This window comes from Capsicum annuum, chromosome 3 (assembly GCF_002878395.1).
Source record: "Capsicum annuum cultivar UCD-10X-F1 chromosome 3, UCD10Xv1.1, whole genome shotgun sequence".
Classification (NCBI taxonomy): Eukaryota; Viridiplantae; Streptophyta; class Magnoliopsida; order Solanales; family Solanaceae; genus Capsicum; species Capsicum annuum.
The window spans coordinates 3,746,399-3,754,251 of record NC_061113.1 but is presented as its reverse complement, the minus strand read 5'-3'; the positions used below and the strand labels follow the sequence as shown (position 1 = coordinate 3,754,251).

Genomic DNA, 7,853 nt, shown 5'->3' with positions numbered 1-7,853 from the left:
AATTCTCACATCTAGAAATAGCAATATAGGAAGATACGTAGGAGGGGGTACCTCACTCCACGTATTGCAACCCCTAGATTCAAAGAACAGCTTTGAACTCTTTACCGATAAAATATTTCATTTTGATAATAACGATTGGGCCAATGCTTCCCCAAACTTGGTTAATATTGGTAGAGATATAGTTGGGAGATGTGGAGGTATACCGCTAGCCATTGTGGTGACTGCAGGCATGTTAAGAGCAAGAGAAAGGACAGAACATGCATGGAAGAGAGTACTTGAGCGTATGGGTCATAAAATTCATGATGGATGTGCTAAGGTATTGGCTTTGAGTTACAATGATTTGCCCATTGCATCAAGGCCGTGTTTCTTGTATTTTGGCCTTTACCCTGAGGACCATGAAATTCGTGCTTTTGATTTGAAAAACATGTGGATTGCTGAGAAGTTGATAGTAGTAAATAGTGGTAATAGGCGAGAGGCTGAAGATTTGGCAGAGGATGTCCTATATGATTTGATTTCTAGAAACTTGATTCAAGTTGCCAAAAGGACCTATGATGGAAGAATCTCAAGTTGCCGGATACATGACTTGTTACATAGTTTGTGCGTCAAACTGGGCAAGGAAAGTAACTTCTTTCACACCGAGCATAGCATGTGTGGTGATCCCTACAATGTTGCTAGACTGCGAAGAATTACTTTCTACTCTGATAATGTCATGAATGACTTCTTCCAAATCCTAAGCCTAAGAAGCTTCGTGCACTTTTTTGTTTCATAGAACAACCTTCCATATTTTCTCTAATGGCTCGTCTTGATTGCAAGTGCTGGTTGTAGTCATTCCTCATAATTATCAAAGATTCACTATCCCAAACAAAATTGGGAAGATGAGTTGCTTGCGCTATCTGAGGTTGGAGGGGCTTTCTATTGAAGAACTGCCAAATAGCATTGTCAAGCTCAAATGTCTAGAGACCCTAGATATTAAAAATACCATCATAAGAAATCCTTCGTCAATTTGGGAGTCGACACAATTGAGACATCTTCATTACGGATTTCTTAGAGGATATTTAGTGTTCTTTACTATAGAAAACCCTTTTTGCCCAAACAAGTCCTCACTGCCTCATAATCTACAAACTTTGATGAGCCCATTTTGCCCAAACAACAAGTCCTCACTGCCTAATAATCTACAAACTTTGATGTGGCTGCCTGATAGATTTTTTCAACCAATATTATTGCATGTACTGACCAATTTGAGAAAACTGGGTATACAAGAAGTATCTGATTCTACCATTAAGATATTATCAGTATCGAGCCTTGTGCCAATTATGCTGCCAAACACACTGGAGGTTCTGAAGCTCAGTTTTCTTGGTCAAACGAAGGAGCAAATAAACTTGTCGTGCTATCAAAATGTTGTCAAGTTGCATTTGCGTTTTCTCAGCATGACGCCCAACAACTCTGTAGCACTCCCTCCAAATCTTGTCAAGCTTACTCTTGTCGACTTTAGGGTAAACAGTCATCTGCTCTCAGCGATTAAGAAATTGCCTAAATTAAGGACACTTGCAATGTATTGCTGCGGATATATTGAAGGGAAAATGGATCTCTCAGGCGATGTGAATGGTGATAGTTTTCCGCAACTTGAAGTTTTGCATATTGTGGAACCAGATCAGTTGTCTGCACGGATGATGCCAGTATGCCTAAACTGAACAAGGTAGTAGTTGTAGAAGTCCATGTCCATTCCAAGATTAGGCTCTCGGAACGGCTCGCAAAGCTTAGAATGTGAAAATCCTAATGTGTCATCGGGTTAGTTTGCTACTATTATTAGTTATGTTTTATGTTATCGATAAGGTATTTTTCCCCCCCTATTTGTACTTATTTAATGAAATAAATATTTCATGTCTAATAAAATGCAGGCATGCATTTGAAATTGGTAACTCGAAGTCACTGGAGTGGAACGAGACACTATGTTTGTCCAGAGAAGAAACTCTAAATACTTGGAACACATTTTTCCAGATTATCAAATCTTCACCATACTTGTGCTCTTCGTTTGCCAGAAACTCGACACATTGCTTAGCATCTCTCCAAAATGTGTTCAGTAGTTGCCTTGTTGACATTCAATAAATATCTATAACCTTCAATAGTAACTCTAAGAAAGTAGTGTACGAAGTTTATACAGTTCAAATAATTCCGACTATCTCACCCAAATTTAAATATATTGGACAAATTATATTTTCATGAGAGTAATGAATGAAAAAAATATGCGACACAATAAACATAGCCCCATATATCCATTCGAAACAGTGATACATTAAAAAAATCACGACACATGGCGATAGCTGAGGTGTAATAGCAAATACACCCAATACATATACATCCTTATTTTCAAGCCTAAAATACAAGGATATCTCATAAAATACAAGTGATATACGAGTGATGTTTGGTGGTGGTTTCTAATGATGATCCAAGTATTTCTCATAAAATACATATTTCATTTGATGAAAAGTATAGTGACGTGGATACAATGTATTTTGCTTGCCCACAAATACATTGTATTTCCCTTGTGTGTGAACTACCATGTATTTCAGATATATTTTGAAACAAGATATTACTGCATTTTATAAGTACACAAAATATCGCTATATTTCACAATTAGAGGCAAAAATATGGCTATATACAAAAATTCTTCAATTTCTATTCCCCTAATAGCGATGATATTGTGAGGGCTATCCCAATTTTATGGAAAAATAGCATAAACATACATGTTAACCTACAGTATTTACACAAATACTCACTTTTATAAAGTAATTACAAAAATTTTCAACTAATTATTTATCAGGAGCTAATTATGTATCTCGAGAGATCCAAAATCAAAAAAAATGTATCGGGAGCTAATTACATATCTGTACAAAGGAAAAAATGTATCTTTGTTGGATGTAATATGTATCTCGACAAACTCAAAATCTAAAAAATATACTGGGAGCTAATTATGTATCTTTGCAAAGGAAAAAATGTATATTTGCTGGATGTATCGGGAGCTAATTATGTATCTCGACAAACTCAAAATTGAAATTCTCACTAATCATGCAAAATATCAAAATTTTATGTAATTAAATTTCAAACTATCGTGATTTGTGTTGTTTGCCCCATAATTATTGTGCTCAAAATTTGGCTTATAAAAAGAGAAATTTATCATAGGATGCAACTTTTGTTGATATGTATCCCCATCATTCAAATCAAATAATATAAACATACAATTGAGTAATCGTCTCCATTTAGTACTAGCAAATAATAGAGTTGGAATCCTTTCTTAGCTGAGGGTCCCTTCTTATATATGATATAAACTAAAAAATCTTTCTCATTAGAAGCTAGAATTCTAGCTATATGTTCGGCAAAATTTAATAATTTTGACTAAAATCGAATATTTATGTTAGAAATTTACTAATTATGTATAAATAATTTATCCTAAATTCATAAACTTAAAATGTTGAATAGATTCTATAATGACATGTTGATACAAGACAGCCCAAAAGCACAAGAAAACAAACACCAAAACAGTCCACTGGTTCAAGGAACTATGGACCTCTTTTAGTGTCCCCTCTCGGATTCAAGAACACCATGTAATGAGGTGTTTAACACCTAATTTCCAGCAGCAAACCAAACTATATTATGATAATAAAAATGAAGAATAACAATGTTACAACCACAATAACCAAACGGCTTGAACAACAACAACACAAACTACAAGATTAGGACAAGAAACAAAGATAGATAGTTAGACAAGTGTTGATGTAGTTTTAACAACCCAAGGGCATATTCACTCTTGGACCTTTTAACACTTCATACAACAAACACCTAACTCTTACAATGACACAAGAGGGGCATCCACCTCTCAAAGCGCCAAAGCCTCAAGCTTTGCAACACACAAGAGAATCCACCCTATGCTATGCCCTAATTTCAGTTTTGAGAACTCTCTCTCACAAGAGTAGTGTCTTCAATATCAAGCATAAACTAAGAAAACAAACCCTACAAGGTTCTATTTATACAACATTACAAATAATAGAGAAATGACAAAAGAGCCCTTTAGTGACTAGTCTACAAAAATACTCAAAAGTGTCATGATCATGATCATACTTGTATCATCCTCTCCATCTTGAGAGGAATTTGACCACAAATTCACGGGCTCACCTCTTTTACAAAGGCACTTCACAATCTCCTTCTTCCGGCCACACATCTTCTCCATACTCTTTATTTTGCACTTCGGCTTCTTTTTGCTCTCCATCTTGCGGATTGTCATCGTTCTTAACCGATTCAATGCCCACCTCTTCTCCAAGATAGTACAATCTACCCCTCTTAGGATCATATTCCGCTGGTTTGGGCACTCACTAGCCTTGTGCCCCCGCCCTTGACACTTGAACCCCTTGGGATTGGAAGTAGAATTCAATTTACCTTCATACCTTGGAGGATGTTTTTGGAAACCCTTAGTGGCCTCGGGTTGGGTAGCCATGAATGAGTTCTTTTTGAGCTCCCTCTTAACCTTTAAAGCCGCGTGGAAGATGTCATCTACGTTGTCGAATTTGTGAAGCATCATGCGAGTGGAAATGTCCTTGTTTAACCCAACCTTGAAGCGCACAATGTCATGACTTACTTGCTTGCTTCGGTGGTCAAGTTTCAACATCAATTGTTGAAATTCATCGTAGTAAGCCATGACACTCTTGCTCCCTTGCCTCAAATTATATAATTTGGCAAGAAGCTCATACCTATAAGTCTCGGGCAAGTACCGTTGCCGTATAAGGTTCTTCAACCGAAACCAAGAAAGAGGTTTTCCCACAATCATCTCATTCCCAAACCGTTTAACATACTCCCACCATGTATTAGCATACCCTTCGAAGTGAGCTATAGCATAGCAACTTTTCTTTTCTTCGGTGAGATCATTAAGTTGGAAGATCTTGTCACAAGACGACTCCCATGCAAGGTAGGCTTCAGGATCACTCTCACCTGTGAAAACGGGAAGGCTCACTTTGATGGAATTGAGACCTACATCTCGGTTTGGATGGCCATATCTCACCTCTCAGTCTAACTCCCTATGTATACCCCTCATTCTTTTTTCCCTCAAGTAAACATCATCATACGACCCATAACCACCATGTTGTTCTCCCTACCATAGCCCTCAATATGGATGGGTCTATTTGGGTTAAGTGTAGCTTGTAGTGGCGGGATTTGATTTGGATAGTGAGGTCTTTAGTCAAGTGGAGTTTGGATGAGAGGTTCGGGTTTGATGGTGGTATTTGGGTTCCAAGCCCTTCTTGTTGGACTTGGTGGAGTGGAGGATCATTTGGTCTATCTTTTTCTTGGATTCGGGAGTAGAGATTGGTTGGATTTATGGCAATTGTGGATATAGCATTTGGTGCATGGTCCCGGGAGTATTAGTTGGGAAATTGTTTTGAGGTGTGGAAGATCGACTCCTTTGGCTTTCCACACGTTCTAATCTCCCACTTATTGATGCCACATCCGTATCTAATTTCTCAAGACCCACATTCAACCTAGCCACATCTCGGGTCATAGTTTTAAGGCGAGCCAAAATGAGATTGATGGCATTATTATCCATTGTTTGAGCATTTGAAACCTCGAGTTTCATTGTGGTTATTCCAAAAATAACCCTTCAAGTTACGGTCCAACAAGACACCCAATCAGTCCACAACGCCACACACAACAATACAATACAAATTCAACAAAACAAAACACACGTGAGTTCAAAACAACCTCCCACAATGAGATCCCACCTTCAGGTTTCTTCAAACTCAAGCTTAACAATGGTGGATGGCTCAAATACCTTCAATGTAGCTCAAATTCTAACCCTATACTCCTATAGTGTTAGAGAATACAAATCTAACACTAAAAACACAAGAAAACTCAAAATTTGACCTAGGATCAAAAACGGGTTTAGTTTTTTTTTGGGAGGGGGGGATTTTCGATTTTGACACTTTTTTTTGTTGGGATTTTTAATTTCTAGACTCTAATAGTGTTAGGGAACAAGGATCTAACACTAGAAACACACAAAAATCAAGTTTTTTTGAAAGACCCTAAAAACGTGAACATTAACTTTTTTTCTTTTTCTTTCTTTTCATTTTTTTTTTATTTTCAAGATAACAATTCCAAGATTAATTTTGTTGGAACAAAATCAAACCTTGATCTGATACCAAATGATACAAGATAGTCCAAGAACACAAGAAAACAAACACCAAAACAGTCCATTAGTTCAAGGAACTATGGAGCTCTTTTGGTGTCCCTTCTCGGATTCAAGAACACAACAAGAACACCACAATATTATGACAATAAAAATGAAGAACAACAATGTTACAACCACAATAACCAAACGGCTTGAACAACAACAACACAAACTACAAGATTAAGACAAGAAACAAAGATAGATAGTTAGACAAGTGTTGATGTAGTTTTAACAACCAAGGGCATATTCACTCTTGAACCTTTAACACTTCATACAACAAACACCTAACTCTTACAATGACACAAGAGGGGCATCCACCTCTCAAAGCACCAAAGTCTCAAGCTTTGCAACACACAAGAGAATCCACCCTTATGCTATGCCCTAATTTCAGTTTTGAGAACTCTCTCTCACAAGAGTAGTGTCTTCAATATCAAGAATAAACTTAGAAAATAAACCCTACAAGGTTCTATTTATACAACATTACAAATAATAGAGAAATAACAAAAGAGCCCTTTAGTGACTAGTCTACAAAAATACTCAAAAGTGTCATGATCATGATCATACTTGTATTATCCTCTCCATTTTGAGAGAAATTTGACCACAAATTCACGGGCTCATCTCTTTTACAAAGGCACTTCACAATCTCCTTCTTCCAGCACACATCTTCTTCATACTCTTCATTTTGCACTTCGGTTTCTTTTTACCCTCCACCTTGCGGTTTGTTATCGTTCTTAACCGATTCAATGCCCACCTCTTCTCCAAGATAGTACAATCTACCCCTCTTAGGATCATATTCCGCTGGTTTGGGCACTCACTAGCCTTGTGCCCCCGCCCTTGACACTTGAACCCCTTGGGATTGGAAGTAGAATACAATTTACCTTCATACCTTGGAGGATGTTTTTGGAAACCCTTAGTGGCCTCGGGTTGGGTATCCATGAATGAGTTCTCTTTGAGCTCCCTCTTAACTTTTAAAGCCGTGTGGAAGATATCATCTACGATGTCAAATTTGTGAAGCGTCATGCGAGTGGAAATGTCCTTATTTAACCCAACCTTGAAGCGCACAATGTCATGACTTACTTGCTTGCTTCGGTGGTCAAGTTTCAACATCAATTGTTGAAATTCATCGTAGTAAGCCATGACACTCTTGCTCCCTTGCCTCAAATTATATAATTTGGCAAGAAGCTCATACCTATAAGTCTCGGGCAAGTACCGTTTCCGCATAAGGTTCTTCAACCGAAACCAAAAAAGAGGTTTTCCCCCTATCATCTCATTCCTAAACCGTTTAACATACTCCCACCATGTATTAGCATACCCTTCGAAGTGAGCTATAGCATAGCAAATTTTTTTTTCTTTGGTGAGATCATTAAGTTGGAAGATCTTGTCACAAGACGACTCCCATGCAAGGTAGGCTTCAGGATCACTCTCACCTTTGGAAACGGGAAGGCTCACTTTGATGGAATTGATACCTACATCTCGGTTTGGATGGCCATATCTCACCTCTCAGTCTAACTCCCTATGTCTACCCCTCATTCTTTTTTCCCTCAAGTAAACATCATCATACGGCCCATAACCACCATGTTGTTCCCCCTACCATAGCCCTCAATATGGATGGGTCTATTTGGGTTAAGTGTAGCTTGTAGTG

At 37.8% G+C, this 7,853-nt stretch overlaps 1 pseudogene; it reads left to right on the top strand.

Annotated features, from left to right (window-relative positions):
• Positions 1–2,036, top strand: part of LOC107864331 — a 7,604-nt pseudogene extending 5,568 nt beyond the window's left edge.
• Positions 2,037–7,853: the final 5,817 nt, after the last annotated feature.